At 34.6% G+C, this 25,060-nt stretch overlaps 1 protein-coding gene across 4 annotated transcripts in view; it reads left to right on the forward strand.

Annotated features, from left to right (window-relative positions):
- LOC140155734 (dual specificity calcium/calmodulin-dependent 3',5'-cyclic nucleotide phosphodiesterase 1A-like) overlaps positions 1-25,060 on the forward strand; it is a 399,762-nt gene that overhangs the window by 203,935 nt on the left and 170,767 nt on the right. The gene's annotated exons all lie outside the window — the stretch shown is intronic.

Raw genomic sequence — 25,060 nt, forward strand, 5'->3', positions numbered from 1 at the left:
TCATATCAACTCTAGATATAGTAGGGGGAAATTAAGTTTTAGCTTTGGGCCCGGCCTTGAGCCTTTGATATGTTAATTAATGCAAGATGTATTCTTAGTTCACCAAGAAGTTATTTTAACATAAAATGCGATTTTCATGGGTTCGTCTTTTCATGGCATCATAAATGATGCGTCGATTGGTGTGACAGAATTCACTTAAACACGTCACAGGATGTCAATTTATATTGGTAAACATATATACAAAGAGTAGGCCACACTATTCACCATGTGAAATGATAAGCCTTGACTTGGAGTGTTGCATTTTAACGGTGGAATGGGTGCAAGAAAATGGTATCTCTTAGGTTGCATTGGTGACCATATATTGGTGTACTTAATATTAATTAATTTTAAAATTATATTTAAAAATATAATTTAAAAATAATATTTTAATATTAAAATTAATATTGACTATTAACATTTCATAGAATAAACATCCTAAAAAAGTAACAATAGGCAGAAGAGCCTTAGATATAATAGTGCAATGAAATGATGATGAAAAACTTTACTGATCTTAATGGGCTAAATTAATAGAAACACATACATGGATTTATAAAGGTAAAAAAGTCCCATATGGCAATGCAATGTGTAATAGGAATGTATATCGTCAATATACGTTAGAATACGTCAGAATAAGCCCACAGATTGGTTTACTCTATAATTGCTGTGAACAATGTTAGTTGGAGGTAGCACTGGCACCAATGTCATATGAAATCAAATAATAAAAGACTTCATAAAGCTACGATTCTTTTAATTACATTATCTTGCTAGGCTACTGTCTATACCAAGTCAAATTACGAAACAAGTTAACATTGGTAAAGAGTAAAATTCACCATGAACTTTACCGTTGGGACGGTTAAGGATGCTTCAAATCTCTAGCTGGATATTCAGATGTACTAGCCACTGTTTATTATATGTACTCAATAAATTTGAAGGTCTCAAAGTTGGGTGATCCGATATTTTCATAATTAGTGATTTCTATCTTACTAATGACTTCCATCAAAACAAACCAATCTTATAAAATAATATGTTGGGTTTTTTTTCTGTGTCTAAGGAGAGGTTCGTTTCTCATCTTGCTCATACCTTTTCGATTACCTTGCCGAGTTATATATCCCTTTCGGGAGACGGACTTGATAGTGGCTACAGATGATTAAATGGTTATTTTTTCCAATAATCTGCGTGCAATCAGTGTTATCCAAAAAGATAACGTTGCACATTACATGTAATGAGCTTCTAGGACTGTGTAATTGAAAGTTGTTATCAATACCTGTAAGTAGGCTTACAACCGGCTTTTACCGCAATGTAAGAAAAAATGATAACGTACATGCTGTGGCCAAAGTATATTACTGGATCATGCCAGAGCTTTTGAAAGCCAACCAAGTGTCAGGAAAACTATGAGCTCTGATGACCTCATTTTCAAGGGTATAGTTCATTCTGTGAATAAACAAACATATTGTATTTAAGAACTATATTCTGCTAGACGAGCACGTTTGAGATCCTAGTGATAGCGGTTTATTGTCTAATGTTATTGTCTTTTGTAGTGCAAAAGTAACAATCATTATTTTAAAACACTTTGATGATGAGGTAAAACCTTATAATATCACGGAAATAATCCTAGTAAAGGGCATTTATAATTTGGGGCACCCTGTATGTGTGGGTTTATATTGAAACAAGCAAATAGTTATAATAACAATAATAATGGTAAGGATCAGATACACCACCCACCACATAAACCTACTATTCTGGCGCACAACAGAAGCAAACTTTTGTTACAATACCTTTACAAAGAAATTAGGTAGCCATAACAATATCTTAAGGACTTGTCTAAAGCAAGCATTTTTATATTTTTATTAAAATACAATAACGTATTCAATGTGTTTGCTCGATTCTATCGGTTAATGCCTAGGAACTGGAATATATATCAAAGATTGTGCAACTGAAATGATCAAGAAATATTAAAAGATAAAGTTTGAAACAATTTTGAGGTGCTACTACACTAAAATAATTAATTTATATCGACAGAGACACAGCCATACTAAAATGGCGCTGTTCTATCGCAGACTTAGTCTCTGGTGAACATAATATAGAAAACACCAATTCGTCTGGAATTTAAAAAAATGGTGCAAAGACAGACAGTTAAAACACTTGTTCATGCAATCGTGGTTAATAATGTGTTTTCAGATCATGTCCACTTGCTTAGGATACATGAGATGAATAATCCAGATCACGACACGTGTTTCTTCACTGCTGAAGTACCCCTGGTAATATCTAGAAATCAGACGCCATTATACAATGAATCCTTGCATTCATGTTTTTGTCTTTGCCTATTCGTTTTTAAAGATGTAGTCATAATACGTACCTGACGATTTCTTTTTGTCATAATTATAATAACTTGTGTAATTATTAAGCAAGAAAAAGGTGCTTTATAACATCTTTGATTTCTGTCATATTATCCGTACCCATGATCTTAGCAACAGGAATCTTAGAAGTAGTAACACCCTGTTTGTAAGTGCTTCGAATGAACGCGGTGTGATAAAACCAAGCAACCTACCAAGATTAGTTATTGAAAATTGCATGTTACCAACATGTCGTACTAGCTGCGGTTGAGAAAAAGTTATGTTATTAGAATGATCGCGATATGAGAAGGTTGCATTCAATTCATAGCCGAATCGCTGCCAGAGAGCGATCGGAAACAACAGTTTCTATACAGTAAGCCAAAGAATTAAGGTACCAGTTATGTTTACCCCTGTATATCCTAAATAAAGTCATATATGTGACTGGACGCGGCGAATCAGCCGTAAAGTCGGCCCCGGTCAATTTTGTTTTATTTCGTGTTTAGAAAATATATACCATAAGCTTTAAAATGGTATATCATTTGACTTCAAACGATATCCAAAAGCGGGGTTATGATTTGTTGAACTCTGTTCCTTCGACAAAATTGTATTTTTTATCGGTTATACATGTGTCTCTTTTTCTACATTTCTGGTAATAAATATCCAACAGTCATTATTGGCGGTCATTTCAAATCATCCCCAAGTCAACGAGGTTTAGAAATATCCTCTCATTGTTCATTGTTGATTATACATACCTAGACAAAATAATTATAATGCTTTGTTATCTACCACTTGAACAGGATTTAGCCAAAGCAAACAAAGACAAGAACTATTCTATAGAAATAGGTAGAAGCTTATTATCCTCTTCAGCAGTAGTATTATTGATTGATTTAAACAGCGTTTGATAAGATACTTGTCGCAACGAATTGATACACCTATGAATACGACCTTCACATACATTTTACACTTTAACTCAGAATATAATTTGCCGAGTTTACGGCTGATTCGCCGCGTCCACTCACATATGTCCAAATTAAATACATCCAATACCTGTACTCTTTAGCTCTGATTTAAGAGCTTATTTGTTGAAATTGGTTGAGAATTAAAGAAACGGTGATCTAAAACCTAATGAAGAAACGAAATCAAAAGTTGCACTTATGTGCTAATCAATGTAAGCACGACGCTAGTTTTTTTACGTGCTAATCAGTGGAAGCACGAACTGTTCGCGACCGCTTTCTGTACAAATCAATAGGGCAAGCAATGGAGCAAACTTCAACTTTTAAATTGTCATCTTCTTGGGTTTTTGGATCATGTCTTTATTTCTTGAACAATTTCAACGAACGAGGTCTTAAATTCGAGCTAAATGATGCGGCTGTTGGCTGCTGGTTCCAATTATGACATATCCATCTTTGTTTAGGATATACACTGGTGAACGTAACAGGTACCTTAATTTTTTGGCTTACTGTATATACACACTGGCGATTGGAATTAATTTCATGCATTTTTCCATGCAATGATTTAGCAATTTCAGTATACTTTAAACAATAATGCATGACATGAAAATTGCAATTTAAAAATTGAGATTCTCCTTCTTTTTAGATTGCGTTACAAGATAAAACCCATAACAAACTTGACCGGAAAGTTCTTCTCAAGTTTTTTTTAGTCATTTTCAACGACAGATATTCTGTAGGAGAAGCTGCAAGCGATATGAAACTCGAACCTTTCTGGGTCACGTTGGTCACAAGTTGTTTCGAATAACAATTATTTTAAACTACTGTCTTGCAAGGAGATCATATAATGCAATCTGAAATTTGAACTGCTCTATATTTCTTTTATGTAATTATGTTCTAAAAATAATAAATAGAATGAATATAACAGACAAGCAGCTGCCCCTGGATCTGACATAACTAATAGGAGATAAGTGAATACATAACAGACTAATCTGAGTAATGCTTAGCATTGTTAGATGAAAGAGTGAATTCAGATATGAGCTGTGTATGCTGGACGACACAGCATCTACGATTGTGTTTATGTTGGAACATAACATTATATAGAGACTTCAGCGTTTATATTAAGTTATGCAGGGCAGGTGGGTATGGCGTACTGGTATAGTGGGATGATCCAACTTGAACAGAAAGCATGCAAACAAACAAGTGTCAAATTTAGCTCGTCCAGGAATATCAAACTTAGGCAATTCAATCATTAGGCCCTCAAAAAATTGTTTTTTGTCCACGTCCGACCGACCGTGTACCCTGGTCCCGACCGTGTCTTTTTTTTTTTTTTTTTTTTTTTGGAATTTTTTTTAGAACCATCTCAAGAGTTAAACCAGTAAAGTGCTGTGTGTTTTGAGTTATTTACCAGTCTTCAAATTAAAAAAAAAAAAATCCGACCTACCGACCCAACTTTTTCATAAGCCTCTATGGACAAACAAACAATTTGTTTGGCCTTATCATCATACGTTATGATTTTATTGATGTTTATGCAAAATTCATCCTTGTATTTTTCAACCTCTTATTGAACGCTCATATGTTTTGAAATTAATATTAATATTTTTCTAAATGTTCCGATGTTCACAGTGTTTGAACGTTGTCTTACGTTTGTCAAGCCACATTACAATCATTTTTTCAACTGTTATTCAACTTATATAACAAAGACCTTATTCCACCACAGGATTGCCATATGTACATACTATTTGTAAAATAATAGCAAGTACAAAAGTAAGGTTTCCTTTCATCTGTTTTTTTCATATAATGTAAACAGATAATAGTAGAATATTTTGAAACGTTTTATAGACAGAGTGTTTTCATCTTCAGGGGACCTTCAATACATGAACATACAATATTACATACATTCGAAATTATATATGATGTTTCCATGGCAACGGTACAGGTCTTAATACGAGCCAATTATCAAACAATTATCAATTCTGAAGCTATAGGCGTATTTATAACAGGTGCGTTACTTTTTGTGCAGACTTTAGATTACACAAGTAACATACACAATTTGTAGCAAGGAGCCACTGGATTATTATGAGCGTTAAATAAAAATTGATTATCTGGCAGTGTTTATGCAAGGAATCTATAAAGGAAATGAGAGCGAAATGGAAGCCTAAACAAAGAGATATTTAGCAGTCCCGGGCGAGTCGTTTATCAACTACCTGCCCTATACCACCTCACATTGTAGTGAGACTTTAGAAAGACTTTTTATCAAGTACATGTAGGAAAACATTTTAGCTCAGAGCCTTTGGTATTTTATATTCTAATCAGATAATTCATACGTCGCCAAAAGGTGTTGTAGCATAAAACATAAATTTCATCAATTCGTCTTTTCATGGCATTCGAAATGATGCGATGATTGGTATGAAATAATTCACTTTCGCGCATCGCAGGATGTCAACTTATATTGATAAACCCGTATCATGATATGTGACCAGCTCTAACAAAACCCGGAACAAGTAGCCAGGCATGTTTTTGAGTTAAAGGCCTTTAAAGATGACATGCTTATTAAAAAGAGGTTTATTTAATCAATAATTGACAGTTGAACTATAATAATCCCTATTCAATCCTGGTCTGAAAAAAACTTAATTAAATCAATCGAATACATGTATTTCTAAACTTGTAAAATTCCCATAAGGCAACTCATTGTGTAATAGGAATGTGAATCGTCAATCAATTAAATGACTAATATAAATTACATAGGTTTACTCCATAATCTCTGAGGACAGTGTTAATTGCAGTAGTTTCAAAGTGCAGGCAGTACTGGAATCAATGCCATATGAAACCAAACAATAAAAGATGCTAAAAGCTGAGATAGCTTTAATTGCATTATCTTGCTAGGCTACTGTCAAAACCTATTCAAATTACAAGTAAGACAAGTTTTACACCGGTAAAGAGCAAATTTCACCGTGGCTTTTGAAATGAGCCGTTGTGACGGTTAAGGACAGCATTGCCTCAAGTCTCTAACTGAACAGTCATGTATTCACTATTTATAAATAGCAATATATAAATTCTTGATAGAGAGAAATGGAGGTTGCCATTTTGGCTGGGCGCCAGTGTGTCTGGAGAGTTGACCTCTAGCACAGTGGGTGGTCTTCCTGTACTTTTCAATGGTAAGGCAGTTGACTTCAGCAACTAGTCGCTCAAAATTTGGTGTGTTTTACCAAATAAAAAACATAAAATGAATGGCGCTCGGTAAATTTTAAAACGCTTTCGGTAACTTTTCTCTAAAATCAGTTTCTCATAACATATGTAAGTTACAGGATCCCCCAATCTTCAGATTTTTGACACATATCATTTTTGTGAAAATTCATGAACACCGACATCTTGTTTTCCTATTCATTTGTATGGAGTGAATGCTTATCTAGATACTCTTTGGTGATACGTTGTGTAATGGCTGCGCCCATGTACCCCATGGTGATATATAAATAGCTATTTATAAATAGTGAATACAGGACTGCTGAATACTCAGATGTACTAGTCACTAGCATATCCTGTTTATTATATCTACATAACTTTTTCAAGGTCTTAAAGGTGTGTGTTCCGAAATTTGCATATTGCCTTTTCTACCTACGTTGATGCCTGTCTCAAAACAATTTGTGTCAAAATTAAGTTTATAGCCTAATCCTCACGCAGTTTACGTGTATTAAAAAGGCGCATTAGCCTATACTATATACTGCCGGTGTTGGTACATGTACAGTTGTACACCTCTTATTACCAGTTATTATAATACATTTGTTAAGGGTTATATTAGCGTGTTATCCGAAAAGATAACGTTGGCCATCACATTTAACGAGCTCCTAAGGGTACCTCAAAAGTTTATTACTTGATCATTCTATAATGTTTTTAAAGGTAATCCATTGTCAGGAAAAAAGAACTAGATATTTTTTTCGGAATCATTTTTGAAGCAAGAATGTATACAAAATTGTCCCTTGCAAACAGTAAACACTTTTGAATTCAATTAATTCAATATGTTTGAGGTAGCACAAATGAATTCAAAGATTATTCAATTGAAATGATAAAAAAAAGAGAGTATACAACTATTGTGTGGTGCGTGATACCGCCAATACTGCAGATACAAATGATTTTCGACAGGGTAAATATTCTAGCACGTATAATAACAAATGAAATTTAACGTAATTGGTGATTCAATAAATAGTGCCAATTTTCCAGAAGACAACTTTTTATTCGCCTTGATGCGAGGTAATGAGAAGCAGTGCCACACAATGTAACGTAGCCGTATCTAAATTTAGCTAATTTATGCACAATATGAAAATGATATCGAAAGAGACACAATCACAAACACACCAACATGTCGCTTTTCATCTATCGCAGACTTGATAGCAGTAATTGGTCTCTAATGCACATAAGGGGCGTACCATTAGATATCAAGGGGTTATGTAGTTTTAGCAATTTTTAGATACCCCGGTGAAGTTGAAAATAATTCAATAATTGCGTGCATTTTTCCCAGTAAAGTCATTCTAGCAGCCGAACGAATAGGGAATTTGGGAGGAAACCCTTTAAAAACGTATGGAAATCTTGTAGGTCGTTGGTACACTTGCAACTCTCTGCAGCCCTTCCTCTCAAAAAGTATGGCTACACACTGATTCTTCCTTTATGTTAATAGAGTAACTGACAACTGCTACAACTTTACACATGTGACTCTTACTGAGCTTCATTGTTGTACACAGGAACGTTTTTCACCCTTTGCAAGGATCCGCCATCTTTCTATCAAAACGAGGTTCTCCCTGTAAACGAATTCACCAAAAGTGCATTGTTTCTTGCCCTTTTCTAGAGCAACGCGTCAGATGAATACGCGTAAAGCACGCGTTTTACAGACGTACGCACATGCAACACGCACTTGGAGAGTTGAACCTCGTTTTAAGATGACCGTGCCATTAGCCAATAAGAAGCAATACTGGACGAAATGAAGCACCGCAAACTTGTTTGAAATATGAAATGCAGCCATTTGGGGTGTGACATAATCGAGGGCTTAAAAAAGTAAAACAATCAAAACATAACATATAGTTTTCATACATGTTTCTTCTACTTTCATTTGCCTAATTGAGGAATAATGTTAATCTAGAGAATTGTAAAGCAAGAGAATAGCGCGGTAGTTTAAAATATATTTGAATTAAGTCATATCTTTCCATACCCATGATCTTAGTAACGGGAATAAATTAACAATTATAGCTTGAGGCTAGACACCATGCTTATACATGCTTTCATTGATTCGATTTTAACGCGGTGTGATAAAACCAAACAACAAACCAAGATTAGTTTATGAAAATTAGATGCTACCAATTTTATACTAGCTGAGGTTGAGAAAAGGTTATGTCATTAGAATTATCACGATATAAAAAGTTGCATACTAATATCATCGTACCCGAATGGCTGCCGAAAAGAAATCGATTATAAATACTTTTATACTCTGGCGATTGGGATATATTTCACGAATTTTCATACAATGACTTGATATTTTTAAACAACAATACATACTTTAAACAACAATGCATGATATTCTCTCTCTTGTTTTAATAATGTTAAAGATCAAAATGATCAAAATAACTATTCTCTTCGAACATGTTCCAAAATATTACATATTCGACTTCCGTGGATCTATGTCATTGTAAGAAATTGGAAACGTGTGTAAGCAATACGTTCAATATTTTATGTAACAAATACGAGTGAAATACCTGTTTAAAATATGGCACTTAGCACAGATATTTATCTGCTCATATATCACTACACCAGCTTCCTCCTCGTTCAAACCCCACAGATTTGACCTAGAAGTTCTTTTTTATAGTAGGGTTTCAACGACAGAAATTGTTTTGGAGAAGCTTCAAGGGATATGAAATTCGAACTTTTCTGGGGCACGTTGGCCACAAGTTGAGAGCTGGAATTTCTGGACGACTTCTTGATACAGCAGCTAAATATGGAAAGGTTTCTATGCAAAAACGATTCTCTTATAATCCATCATCCGCACAGTTTCCACCTCAATACACCTGAGAACACATTTTCGTCCAAGAGCTCTCAAGCAAGCAGTGAATTGTCTCCGCACAATCTTTGATTACACTACACGGTTAAGTGCATAGCAATGTAAGAGCTGTGGAGATTCTAGCTGAAAAATGGGCCTCTTTGATTGTTTTTTGTCGAAACCTCAAGTGTTCCCTTCACCCAATCAGAATTTTTTCTACCTCAAACGAAAGCTAATACTCCCCCCCCCAAAAAAAAAACACTTTTCGTCACTAGGCGAATGTGGAAAATCTGTTGAAAACTACCTATCCAAGCACAGTGTTTGACCAAAATGTAGGTTTTAAAATTCAAAACCTCAAGTGTTCCTTAAAATATTTTTCAAATTTTATGTCATTAAATGAAAAAGCACACTTGCATTGTCCATATACAAGCGTCACTGGAATTAGCAATGGCCAATTCTCTTTAAATTGCAAATCTTGTGCAAAAGTTACTATTTTCCCTGTTTTTTCATACGGTTGTAAATTTAATGAACTATGACTTTGCTAAAGAGCGCTTACAAATTGATATGCATTGTATTGCACACGTCAGCATTTATATTTTTAATATCAGTATGCTCTGCATAACATTTTAGAGCGTCACGACGGCCATGCAACGCGTCTCATTTCACCATGAAAAAAGTCTCATTTTGAAAGTAAGTCATGATATGGATACAGTGGTCCTTAATCTACCAAAATATTTGTTTTTTGGCAACCATAATATGCGACCATAATAGAACAGCTATTCTCAATATTGTTACATATTTTAAATATATATCTTTCCAATAATATGTACACAAAAAATGAAAGAAAAAGAAGCTCAAGTACCAAAATGGCAGTATTTTTACATCAGAGGGTCGAAAATCACTTTATCCACAAGATATTCAATGCGATGTATCCGATTATCGGTAAACACCATCGGCTTATCATTTAATATTTTACATGCATGAATGAATTACAATCTAAAGATCTTAATCGTCACTAGTCATGCTAGATGAAACAATGCACCCAAAATTAATATAAACATTTTTAAATTAATGTAACAATTACACTGGTTTCACCTGGTGTGATTTTTGAATTTTACATTTTTGAATTTTTAGGGAACTTTGGTCATTTAGAATTTCATTGCCATTTGGTTGATATATATATTATATTGGTTCAAGAAAATGAGTCATTCGCCAGCACATTTCATTTTGCCCAAACACTTCAAGAATAAACAACCTCACCCAGTTTTGGTTTGTGGTTTCGAAATATTGCAATTAAACATTGGTTCTTTCAAATATGAGACGCAAAAACCCAAATCTAGTACAAACAATCATTATATTTATAAAGATATAGCAAACTGTCCATGGTAGAGATTGGACCCAAGACAAATTTATACACCTAAATTACGTGTAAATGCAGGGTTAAAAAGCTACGACGGAAAAAATGTAAAAAGATAAAATAAACGGACAACGCATAATTAAAAACAGGAAGAGGTTTACCTCCTTAAAGCCATAATGTGAGATTTGTTCCACAGCGACGCCTTCGACTTTTCCTCGAATTTCTTCTTTTTGCATGATTATAATGCCCAATGGTGTACTACAATACCATGTGAAAGACTAAGTCTGAAGTGCTTTAATTACAGTAAAATTTATGTTTTTATAAACTATATCCCGAGTTTACCAATTGAGTGATGGCTGACACAGGTAACGCATAAACTGCGTGCATATCGCTATTGGTCTTAGGGCTTATCGTCCCAACTGCGTTTAGCTCGGTAGCGATTCGTGAGCTAATACATTGACGATAATGATTTTAGGGAAACAATCTTTGTTTTACCTCATTTGTTGGCTCAAAATTAAAAGGGGACATAATGTGGTCAGTGAAAACTAAAAGCTCGTGGAATTCAAATAAGAATCTATTCTATATTGAAATCGGACATTAATGCTTTAAAAGGAATTTGCCTGGTTTCCCTGCAGCTTTTGTCTCTCGTCACTATTAAAAAAGTGTAGGGTACCATTGTTTATATAACAACATTTGTGTTATGAAGTGGTTCACCATATTTTATTATAAAATATGGGTCACGGGAAGCATGGGAAGTCCAATCTATTTTATCAAAACAACAATCTGCTGTGTAGAAGACACGTATCCATGCTATATATATAGGTTAGACATCTGATACCATGTTTATCAACACAGAAGCTACAGTAGAGTTCACCTTAATTATTGTGTGCACAAATACACATGCCATTTGGGGATATATACGTGATATGTATGCAACTGGACAAAATTTGTATTTCGTTATCCTGACTACAGCTACATATTAGGCGGAGAGGATTTTTAATCATAAAATCCAAAAAAGAGATGTCTGAATGAAATAAATGCAGGGAGGGTTCAGTAACGTAAATAGAGAGATTGCGATGTTCCATACGCAGCACGTGGACCGTACGTTTTAACGTACGTTTTTACGTACGTTAATACTGTGTTAAATATTGCTAGTCTCGGTGTTCCAAACTGGATTGAGCTCATTCGTCACGAAGGAGAACAAGGCGGCTGGAATAAAGACTATAATATCTGATCTAGGCGGATCTAGGTCAATAGAGGGCATAGTGATTGAAAAAATAATGGTATCTGCAGGTTACCGAGTCTCCGCCTAATTCAAACAGCACGCTGTTGGTTTAGACTAAAATTTTGACTTAACATGCTGCTTAAACTTAATTGTATTTTTGTGCTCCCCAAATATTATAGTTGCCCGAAAACATATAATTTGGTAGATTAAAGATCACTACATCCATATATCATGACTTTACATTCAAAATGAGATTTTTTCATCCTGAAAATTAGGCGCGTTGCATGAACTTCGACATGTCGTAAAATCAGCATTATTTCAACGTGGAACATGTATACGTTTTAATGATACGATGAGTCCAACATGTGAAATCGCAATGTCATTTTTATACGCAAAGTATCACACACATTTCAATGGGCAATCTCTGCGTATGGACATCGCGTATAAATGTTTTTCTTCTTTTTTTGGAAAGTTTAATTAATGAATTGTATATTTGTGTGAAAATTGAGGGCGCTATTTATATTTTGTCAAATTTAATTTAGCCAAATAATAAGAGTTGTTCCTTTAATTTCTGGACAAAAACTTTCCAGATTCTTGAGTAAAGCCTTAGCCATCATTATTATCATTTTGAATTGTGAAATTTCGATAACGACAATTCTTTTTTTTTTTAAGGAGTAACCCAATACTCGCGTTTTTTGTTAATGTTAGTATACTGCTGGCGATGGATGTATAATTCCTTTTACAAATGATATATTTGATATTTCGTTATATCGATTTCCATATTTCATATCATTGATACAATACGTTATTCTAGAATATGATACGGGTCTGGATGTCTTATTATCTCTACACTACCCAGAGAGGTTCCTCTCCGTATAAGTGTCCTCTCATCTACTCACTATATCAATGTAGAAGGATACACCTTGTAGGTAAATTATTTCAAGTACATTCATATATGGAGTATTATACTAATACGGTGATTAATTAAATTATTTCATTCTGACCTCCTGAATTGAATCCAAAAAAGCCATGTGAGATATTAATCTGAACTAACGTTTACAACCATTATTAATCAAATCATGAGACTGTTCATGATTAACTACGTTTAACTTTATATAAGCCATAGATCTAAAGCTAATCATAATTATTTGAATCATAAATGAATCAAAATTATGAAAGCATAGCGCAATTACGTATTTCCGTGTTTGCTTATATGTAGTAGAGATTCATATTACAACAGATTCGAATATTCCTCCACGCTTGGCTTTTCCAAATACACTATTATCGCCTACGTGTTCACTTTGACATTCTCTCTCTTTATTCTTTAGTAACTGAAGACAGCAACTAGTTATTTCGTTATTAAACAATAATTGAGAAAACTACATAAAAGTTCAACGTTCTAATTTACGCAGCGCCAATAACCAATATATTATGACATGAATGAAAGACAAAATGCCCTTGAACCACGAATATATATTTGACATGACTACTTTGGTGTCTGATGTCTCATGGCATAACGGATTCCCGCCTATACAGCAGGTGTTCATGGTTTGGGCGGCTAGGTATTTAAGTGGCAACCAAAATAGTATAGCTCCGATTCCATATTGTCAATATATTCTTGGCCTACATGGCCTAAGTGAAAGAGCGTCAATATTATTCCAAGATTAAACCTAATATTAAGTAATTAGACATGCCCTTCTAATGTCATGAAATTGTGAAAACTTTGATTTATGTCAAATCACGCAAGACTATGGATTAGTAATATACAGGATGGCCCATTATGTAGTTTCATGGGGCAGCGTTTGGCAGAGTTCCTTTGATAAGTGAGTTTATTCTCTGATTTTTGTTTAATGCACGGATATTTGTGTGAAAATTGAGGGCGCTATTTATATTTTGTCAAAATTAATTTAGCCAAATAATATGAGTTGTTCCTTTAATTTCTGGACAAAAACTTTCCAGATTCTTATTATCATTTTGAATTGTGAAATGTCGATAACGACCATTCTTTTTCTTAAGGAGTAACCCAATACTCGCGTTTTTGTTAATGTTAGTATACTGCTGGCGATGGATCCCGGCGATGGATGTATAATTCCTTTTACAAATGATATATTGATATATTCGTTCGCGTATTACTACATGACTTGCCTTACCCTAATAACAAAATACTTTTATAACAACGATGGCTTTATGATGTTTATGAATGAAGCTAATACTGATATGATTTTGTTTACCAACAAATGACAAAAATCAATGTATTTGCTCTTTAATTTTTTTTTCCTACGGGATTGTGCATTGTTCTGGTAAAAAATAATTGTCGTCATTTGCAATACAACAAAATCATATTCAGTGCATGATTGCATCACTAGGTTCCCAGCAAACACAAAACGTATTGCTGAAACGTTTTACTGTCGGGTTATATAAAGGGTATAAAACGTGTTAATAACGTTCAAAAAACATTTTTGAAAAAAAGGATGAAAAACAGTTTCACATAATGATATCAAAGAGTTGACAAAATATTTTGCAAAAATATTTTCCAAAAATATTTTACAGTAACATTTTTCTGTTATGTTGTTGTAGTGTTTTCATATAAAACGTTTTAAATGTTGTTATCATGACCTTTATATAACCCAACATTTAAATGTTATTAAAACTTGTTTGTTTGTTTAATCAGTCAGTCGGTGAGGAAACCTTTTGCTACTCATTTTTCCTATGAGTTGCTAGTGTAATGGGTATTACTAAGAAAGGTAATCGGAGCTCAAAACCATTTCAGTAAGGAAAATGAGAATGGATATTGTGTTCTACGGACATCATTTATATTTGTTGTTTTAGATTGGTAATTTAACTTCAGTTGTAGCTCTTGTTTGTATTATCTTAAAATCTGTAAATATGTATCTCCCATTTCAGTTGATTCAAGGCCGTCTGTGGCTCGTGATCAAATGTCGTATTTTTGGCAAGTGTGATATATAACTTTCCTAGACAAAATATTATTTTGAACAATTTGGTCAAAGCTTAGATGCATTTTATTGAGGCAAATATAAAACAATGGATTGTTGGCGAAGTGTGAGTGAGATTATTGGGAATTTATTACAATTTCTAACATTCAGTTTTTTTTTTTTTTCTGTGACGTTATTTGGAATTGAAATGTTTATCTGTTCTTTTTTCTATACATAGTATACTCAAGTTATTATAAAGGATCATCGTAAGTGTATGATAAAACTGTGTTAAGACAGGTCAGTCATGCAAGGTGCAACGCGTGACTAATCATACTAAAGCATAATTTGCAATGTCCACCTACACTACACACGTGTTATCACGCCAATTGATATCATCTTTCACCACATATATTTCTGGCCAGCGCTGTATTAGCGTTTTAAAACCAATAGATTAATAGTGCATCGTAAGGAATGCACTAGTCCCAGGTAAGACAACATTGTAATGTGCAGGAATAAATAATTACTCAGTGCAGTTTTGAAACAAGAATTTATATTACCGCATTTATTTGCACTTCCTCCTGGAGGTGCTTGGTGAAATAGACATTTGTGCTTTTATTACGATTTGTGTTTATCGTGATAAATGATAATCAAAGATGCGTATCGTTAATAAATAGATAAAATCCATGATTATTCTTAACCCAGTGAATATTACCTGCTGAATGGTTACAAGAAGACTTTTATGATTTATTGAGCCAATCAGCAACATAATAAAAATTGTGGTTGAGCTAAAGGGGATTTAGCTGTATTTTGATTGGTCACTTAAGTGAATATATCGCGTTAATTTAACCAACCAGAAACGCTGTAAGAAATGTAGTAGTTATCAGGGGTTAAGTATCATAAATGGTTTCAGGTAAATCTAATACTGGAACTTACTTTTTGCAACTATTGCGACGTTGCGTCTGGAACCACCAGACTTCATCAGGCAACTGACCCGTTGGACTGGTCACGTGATAGACGGCTAGGTATCGACCCGATGGCCCGGTCCCATGCATGAGATAAGTTAAAGCGGAGTCCCCCTTTCTTGTTCAGTGATGGTTGCTCAATGCGTTCCCAAATGGCTTCTTTTATGCCTCTCCTATGCCATTGTTCCTCCTTATCAAGAATAACGACTATAAGAAGCCGTCTATCACGTGACCAGTCCAACGGATCAGTTGCCTGATGAAGTCTGGTAGTTCCAGACGCAACGTCGCAATAGTTGCAAAAAGTAAGTTCCAGTATTAGATTTAATTCCAAAACTCTGTTTGAAACTACTGGATGACTAAGAACATTCACTCACATATTAAGTTGGTATTTCTGTTATAGCATTCCTAAGAGTCTGAGAGTGAGGAATTACTTCTGTTAAAAATATGACACAACCTGAAAAGCATACATATGGAAACGGAACTTAAGCTATCATTGTATATACTACTGGACTGTCCAGAATGTATGTACTGAATTAGAAAATAAACACCCACCCTTTCAATTTGCGATATTTAACAACACTACATTTTGTAACATTTCAACCGCTAGAATTCGTTTTGATACAAAAGAAAAAACATTGTTTATGATGCACAGTTACGCTGAATAGATTATATTTTGCTAATATTCTTCCTTTGTGTAAATTGCCAGCATGCAATATGTTTGTAAGGTCAACTTAAATTGTGAAATAAAATGTCAATACAAAAATATTTAGTATTCTTGCGTGTTTTGATGAAATGCATCTTCCTTTATTAGCTTCGAATTATTACTATTCTCAAAATGTTATACCTTCATTATGTAGAAGAAAATGTAATTTTTAAACCTGCAGTTTAGATTGGATAACGAATTTCCTTGGCCTTCTTTTGCATGTTCCGTATTCTGTTTCGTTCTCTTCAATACATAATTATAGGCATATACTTATACATGTATAGATTTTATAGCTTGAGCAGCTTAGTTCCATCAGGGCCCAAGTGGATCTCCGCATGGAATGCCAGATTCGTCATAGTTGCAGGTTCTTGATACAAGTGATTGAATTACTTTTTTTTTGTATACATAATTATTATTGTCTGTTTCCCTTAAGGTCAAAGACTAATTCAAAGAAAACAACCTTGTGGAAACAACGTTATCATAGTTACAACAACGACAAAACTCACGAGCAACCACTTGGCCTAACAATTTTTTGTGTTGCTATATCATGTATCCAAAATCAACTGTTTACAAGGTCTTGCTTTGAACAGACTAGACGAATCTCATCGCAGTGCCACTTTTGGCGCCCTTTCCCGAGATTAAAAGCCTCTTTAATTGTTTATTTAAAATGTTATTTCGTTATTAAAATGTTATTTCGGCAAATGCAAATTACTGGGAATTATGGTGGTTTGGAAAAGTTTCTCCTACCTTAATCATTCGCTTACCAAAATATTTTCCATTATGCTATGCATCTACATGTTTGGCTGCTTGCATCAATGGTGCCCTGGCCGTCATGGGTAGTGGGTCCGGTTGAGTAGGGTTGTAGTTTGGTACAACTATCTTTTTATCATGACAATTATGTACATTGGCAAATTGGTTTTTAAACATTATTGCTGCAATATTTTGGTTGTTTTTAGATTACTTTTAAAGTGTAGTTTTTAATATACAGTGTCAATTTTATATTGTATATTTTATGTATGTGCATTTTCCTTTTTTAGTTGTTCGATGTAAAGCGCAAATGGGGCATCTGCGATGCAAATTGCGCTATAGAAATATTGGTTTATTATTATTATTATTATCAAAAGAAATTCATATGCAAACTTCGCGTTGCGGAATGATGCGCTTGAAATTGCCCATTATGTTCACAGATGACAATTAATCACATTCAAAATAATGATATATATATAATTGTTGGTACTTAATAAATAACTCGACATATATTTAAAGGTCCATTTGCTAACTAGATGGTAAAGAATAAAGGATTATTAGTGATTTGTGAAAATTCATAAAAATTAAGATTTTTGAAAACGCATAATCACAAGGACAAGGGAGCACCTTGTTAAACCCCAATTGAAGGAAACTTCCTTAATTGTTTGCAATGCCATAAGACGAGTTTATTCTAGTTCTGGGAAATTCCCAGATCTATATTAATCATAGTACGACATCATAGGGACAAATCTTTAGGTGGATCCCCAGGTAATACTGCAATGTGCATACATAACATCGTATGACCAGGAATATTAGATCATGAGATAATTTGTTTAATTAAAAGATGTTGCATGAGTGGAAATCCCCAATTGGGATTTGATATTCGAGGTTTGGATGTCAACACTCTTTTTTCAGATTTATAATGAAATTAAATTAGCATAGCAACTTGTTCACAAAGTTAAACACTTGGAGTCAGCCAAAGTGGAGTTGTAGTGAAGGCCCTATACATTCGGCCACAGAACGAAGGGAACTTTGGATTACGCCAAGAGTACACAGTCATTCCGAAAGGGGGATTTATTTTTGGTCTTCATCCTCAAGCAGCTGATAACTGATTTAAAGGAGTATTTCGCGATCCTAGCATTCTCTTTTTATGACATTTTTAGTAGATTTTGCGTTTGCGAGTTATGCATGATTATGTGAATTACACTGCTCCATAGACAATGTGTTGTTAAATTCAAATTTCACGATATCTTTGCTAAACGAATTAATCTGCAATAATTTTTTTGTACATAAACATTATGTAGCCAAGAGGTTTCCAGTGATATAAAAATCTCAACTTGTTTTGAGAAAAGTAGGGGGGATGAGGCTGTGGATCACGACATGCCCTTTTAATAAGCTTTGAAAGTCATAAAATCTGTCAAGTGAAATGGAAGGGATAAACTATTCCTGTAAGTAAGGAGTGAATGGTGAAAATAACATAATTTTTTGTGTCATTATTGTCATTAGAATAATATTGTTTGGAACTGGACATTACTTCGGGGAGTCGTCTGGAATTTGTGTGCAACAGAACATTGTATTATTAACAAGAAGCTGGTAATATTAATCTGTTGTAGTAAGATCTGTGATATTTGTATGATTTATTATGTGTAAGTACTTGGTCTTTCATTTCTAGAATTCTGATACCATGGATAACCTACGAGTACGCTAGCAATCTACACTAACATGACTAAGGATAACATTTTTACAGATTAAATAGATTAAATAGAGGTTATCCACGTTACTCATGTGTGACTTCTAACAGAAAGCACTGATTCTCGTAGTATTCCTCATTCAAACCAATTCAATGCACGGTCTAAGAGTTACTTGCATGGCTTTGGCGGGCTATTTTGAAACAGTCATGGTTGCACATGCAGGTACTTCTTTTGAAAATCCTAAACAATGTATAGCAGTCGCTGATAGGATATGCAGCTTATAGAACACGGAAAACCTCTATTATTTGCAATGTATTGACGTAAAAGAAACAAGACGTAATAATTACGATTAAATTAAATTTGATCGTTTGGTTAGACAAAACAGTTTGCATTCGGAAAATCCATGATGATCCTTTTACATTATAAGGCGTCATTAATATACAACCTCTACCAAGTAATCAAAGTATCAGCTAAGGAAGCGCACAGAAAAGGTGCATGCTCAATTTGCGACGACATTGTTGATCAATATCTTGTTTCCTTTCTCACGTTACATAGATCAGGTGTGTCAAGCAATTACATTTCTTCTCATGTTTATTTTGCCATATCTTGCCACAAGATGAACAAATAGTTAGATAAAATATTTAAAGATGTTATAACGTTATAAACATTTTAATGTAACTGATAAACTAAGGCATACTTTATGACATAAGTCTCGCCCACGTATTCGTGTATAGGATGTTGCAGTAAACTGATTGCATCTCAGCTGTACAAACAGTAAAAGGAGGTTACAGGTATTTTACTAGATCTCTGCATGCATCAAGAATATATTGATCCACCTTCTACACTAGGAACAAGATTAAAATATCGCATAGAGTTCATGAAACTGAGTTCAAGCTTTTTTCAGTTTTAAATAATATCTGAATAGGTTAATCTTAGAACTATAAGTGGAAAACATAGGTAAATTGCGGAAGTCAATCCTCAAAATTCCACAAACCATCTTGATGATAATGGTAATAGTTCGATCCTCCTTTTACAAATACAGAACACCTGTCGTTTTGTATAATATATTATCCAATCAAATGGCTTAGACAACGCTACTAATTAAGAGTAAGAAAGTATTGAATATATTATTGTACAATATGATAGATGGATACCCTGCAAGGATATGCACGAAAACTCAACTAGTAACAAACCCTTTTGAGGCTGCAAAGCAAAATTGTAACAAAACAATATGGCGGCAACTTTTATGATGGACATATTCTGATGTCGTGCAACAGCATAATGTTGGCTGTAGCATCGTGTAACAAAGTGACTCTAGGCAAAATAGAGGCCCGGGAAAAGTAGGAAGTTGTGATCTCTTTTATATGTTGTTATCGGCATATAAATACGTGTGCTTTGAGTGAACACCCAATGCATTGTGTTGTATGTGAACTGTCATGAGTGGTAAATACGATCCTTGTATTTCAGGTACGTTTACTTCACAAAATAGTTTGTTATTCTATTAGGAATGACCTTTGTTCATAGGAATGCTCTGTCTTATGAGTAGAGATAAGAATAGATGATTAAATACTTATATCTAGCGATACATCTTCAATATCCGCAAATATGCATGATACACCGAAGCCCATCAGTGTTGAATACCTTTATTAAATTTCCCTGCGTAAACAATGGTGAAATACAGCTTTTAAAAATTTAAGAAAGAAGTGAAAGAGCAGATATATCGGAATATTATAATATTTTTATTCACCACGCTTCCGCTAAAATATGGCTTGCCTTACATTGTAGATGTCGCCAACATTCACATCACAACCTGGAAGTGAGACAATAAGTGGTTTCCTTGGGAAGAAGCAGGAAACAAAAAAAGCCGTCACATACGATGGCGAGTGCCCATGTTGTACATACAGATATTGGATTTGACCAGCCCTGCAGAAACAGCTATTCACTAAGATCAAATCAACTTTGTTGGAATGTAATTATTTAAGTCACTTGCTTCGAATTATCAAATCTCGAGTGCTTCTCTCATGTATAACAATATGCTATTTGTGTATCGCAATATTGGAATTGATTACATAATGTTGGAAGTTAGACCCCGAAAATCAATTAACGGAATACCCAGCATTCTGTAAACTTAAACATAATTGTTTGGTAAGGCAAATGCTCAAAATGGAGTTTTCTACAGGTAAAATAGCACATTATTCTAAATAAATTTAAAGAAAACAATACGTGTGGCACCTGATACAGCATGTAGTTACCGATCACGATTCCAACATTATAATGTGCAGTTTACCTATTTTGACAAATAGTGTCAGTATACGGTATCGCTCTATGTGGAATATCATTGTCTGCTAATGTATCTATACTTTTGGTGCAAACGACCGCTTTGAGACAAACAACCTGCGACAGCGTTTACCATTTGTCTACACTCAGCTGTGTTGAACATGTTTAAACAGGCACCCGCCATCATGGGCTCTTAAAATCTTACAAATGTATGGGAAAGGGATAACTGAGTTGCGCCCAATAGCATAGCAGAACATCCTTTTTGTAGGTCTGTATTGACATCAATGTTGTCTTGCATATTTAGATTGAGAATATTAATAACATGGACAATGCGACGCCATAATAGTAAACATTTTCTTCGTACTTGGTTAGTTTGTTTCCTTTTAATCTAGAGTGTATTGCGTACATATTACTTTTACGTCGTCGCAATTTCAAAAAGAAATACTACAAAATAATCATGATAATGAAATAGTTACCGTTGTTTGTGCTTGGTCTAATAAAAAGCGCAGACGGTGACCGTTATACTAAAATAGTTGCAGACAGATATAAGTATGGATAATTTATTTAGCGATATACACTAGTATTGCCGCGAAGTCGTTACATGTGACGTGTTGCCACAATAGCAGTTTCGCGAAGCATTCTCTTGCCGATGAAATACACACATCAAACTATTTTTATGCTACAAATTTTATTCACACATTTTATCAAGTGTATGAAGGTGTAGATCTCACGCTTATCGGGGTGTCGTGCGAGGTAGCTTAGAATCTCTGCTTTCACACCTTTTCGAGATAGGTTGTATTACAATCAGATAATGCCTTAAGGGACTATTGGCACGTTTCCAGGGGCCGTCGCAAGATATCATGTCGGAATAAATTGAATGATGAATAACGCTAATCTTAGCATACCCGCTAAATTGTCAGTTCATCTTCTAGTGTGACCCCATGCATTGATCTAATTATGATTTTAAACATTTACTTGATAAGCATTGACAGCTTACTTCCAGTACGCAGTTACTTCATTTATTATTATCTTTATTTTTCTTAAATCACGTGTGGTTTTTTATTCATAGTGGGTTTTATATAAAAATATGCAGGAACTTTTAAATGTGCAAAGCTTGAGGACTTAATTTAAAGTGACACCAATCTATAGATATATAGAACTTACCTTTCCACAACCTCTTAGTTATTTACGTATTACGTATCTTATATACTTTAGATTGAATTACCTGCTATATTGCTACGTCATATGAATGTGATACATGTCGTGCAAATATTACACCGATGATGTTTTTTGTGTTTATTTGTTTTTATAAAACTGATTGAAAAGTGAGGCATGCAAATCCTAAATTGAACGCTTTTTTTTAAACAAAAACGCCTACGAATTAAACACTAGTGTTTTGTTTTTCATAAAAATTTCACATTATATTTTCAAACATACGTTATGTAATATACCGGGATATTTTTCTTCAAATCGTAAGTTTTGTGCTTCAAATTGTAAAATATCCGCTTGAAACAATAAAAACAAAATCGCGCATTTAAGTTGTCCTTATATTGAACACATTATTGAACACACCTGGCGATTTGTTACCAGAACACGTTCGCAATTTAAACCACGCTAATTGGCCTGCTTTATTTTTTGCAACAGTTGGAAAAATATATTTACCTGGAATAAATTGTCGGCTTTATCAAAAAGGCTTACTTTGCAATGCATTCCGTAAATAATTCACTCAGGTATCCATAAAATGAAACTTTTGGAAATAAAAGAAGGATGAATTAACTTACGGGGAATTAACTTAGAGTATTGAGCTTGGGTTTTATTAAATATTGATTCATTATCAATTAAAATACCAATACTGTACTTAGAATTTGTATGAATAGGCATATGTTAAAAGTTATTAGCAATATTGGCTAATGCCTTACAAAGATGAAACGTTAGCGCAGAACATCAAAGGAAATGTAAAAAAACATGTCTCTACAATCACGTGTCATATTTTGTCGGGGACGCTTTCTTCCACATATTGGTCATTGTATATTTTAAAGCTTTGTTCATTATTAGGAAAATTATTATTCATTACATATCATTAAGGAATGACGTGGTTGATGTTGAAGGACAATGTTGAATGGCACTTAATGTTTTGCCAATATATTTTATATACACCGATAGCCAGAATGGAATCAAGTCACTCTTACAGTGGAGTGAACTAGCACTGACTCTTAAAAGGAGTCGCATGACTGTCACAAGAGATTCAGTTGACTCTACCCATGGAGTCAATTGACTCTACCCGAAGAGTCGCACACGACGTTGTAGGTATTTGACACTGACTTTCAAAAAGAAGTCAGACCCGACTTTCACTACAGATTCAATTGACTCTACCCATGGAGTCAATTGCCTCTACATTCAGAGTCATCGACGCTGCGCACGTGTATTGCTGAGGAAGCATTATGCTGCTGCTGTTTGCTGCTGTTCAGCATGCTGGTCATCCGTACGGTGTATCGTGTTTTGGTGTTTGGGCAGTGGTATGATGTGGTATTTTCATGCTGTAGGCGAAGTTGGTCTTGAACTGTCTTCCACAGAAGAATGTTAACCTGATGGAGAGGTAAAGCTAATAATAGTAAGCTTACCTATACCTGGAGTCGGAATGTCGAAGTGACCCTGTAGTGGAGCCGGGTTGACTCTATAAAATGGAGTCTGGGTTACTCTAGAAGCAGAGTCCAGCCACTGCGTGACTCTATGTCTACAATGACTCAATATTGGGAGTCAAATGACTCCTGTGTAGAGTCATCAACGATGACTCTTCAGCGGAGTCAACAAATTATGACTCTTCAAGGGAGTCAGGTGACTCACAATATGGAGTCATTTTAGACATAGAGTCGCAGTGTGGCTGGACTCTGATTTTAGAGTCACCCTGACTCCAGTTTGGCTTTCAGTGTTAGCATGTCAATAGGACTACATTCGCTGGTCTTATGGTTCGCTGTTCCTAATGGTCACCAATACAAAAGTTTACCAGTTCCCGGTCCCTAACCCATAACCCTAAACTTCACACTAACCCTAAATCTAATCCTAGCCGTTGTCCTAACCCTAACTTTCAGACTATCAAACCTTTTTTCTAGAAAACCGTTTTTCTGACTATTTTTGGGACTAGTGGACCTTAGGACTAGCGCCTGAGCACCGAAGAGGTCATCTTTGACTGCACTTAGGATCTCAAACATGCATATTTACCAGAACTCAGTTCTTTAACCCCAATGTATTTGCGTGTTCACAGAATGACCTTTGAATGTATTGCAGACATGCCTTGAGGTCAACGGAGGTTAATGAACTATGCCCTTCAAATTAAGGCTCATGGTGTTATCAGTAACCCTGACTTACCAATCTCGGACCGAATTTACCGGAGAGGTTCAATTATTCAAATCGGACTTTTTCCAAATATTCTTCAATATTTTCTATCAATTTGTGAAATTCTGCACAATATTACCTACCATGCATGTTATTATTGTGCGCGCTTGATTACAATTTTGCTCCGAATATTTATAGCATTTACACTCACACACGTTACAGGTTTGATATGTTTACATCCTTTCTTTAGATATACCGTGATTTACGGCGCAGATCAAATTCATTGTGTATGTACAAACAGATTACTAAACATTTTCCGCAGGGTGTTGTAGAAAGAAAATACCTAAACACCTTCCATCTATTGCTTGCTAACGTGAAAGCTCTTTATATACTCTATCTGTTGCAAACCAATTGTTGCCGATGGGGACAGATTGATAAGTTCGCGTTAAGGCGAAACATAACACAACAAGGAGGTTTACATTTTGGTGCTT

The sequence above is a fragment of the Amphiura filiformis genome, chromosome 6, assembly GCF_039555335.1.
Source record: "Amphiura filiformis chromosome 6, Afil_fr2py, whole genome shotgun sequence".
In the NCBI taxonomy this organism is placed as follows: Eukaryota; Metazoa; Echinodermata; class Ophiuroidea; order Amphilepidida; family Amphiuridae; genus Amphiura; species Amphiura filiformis.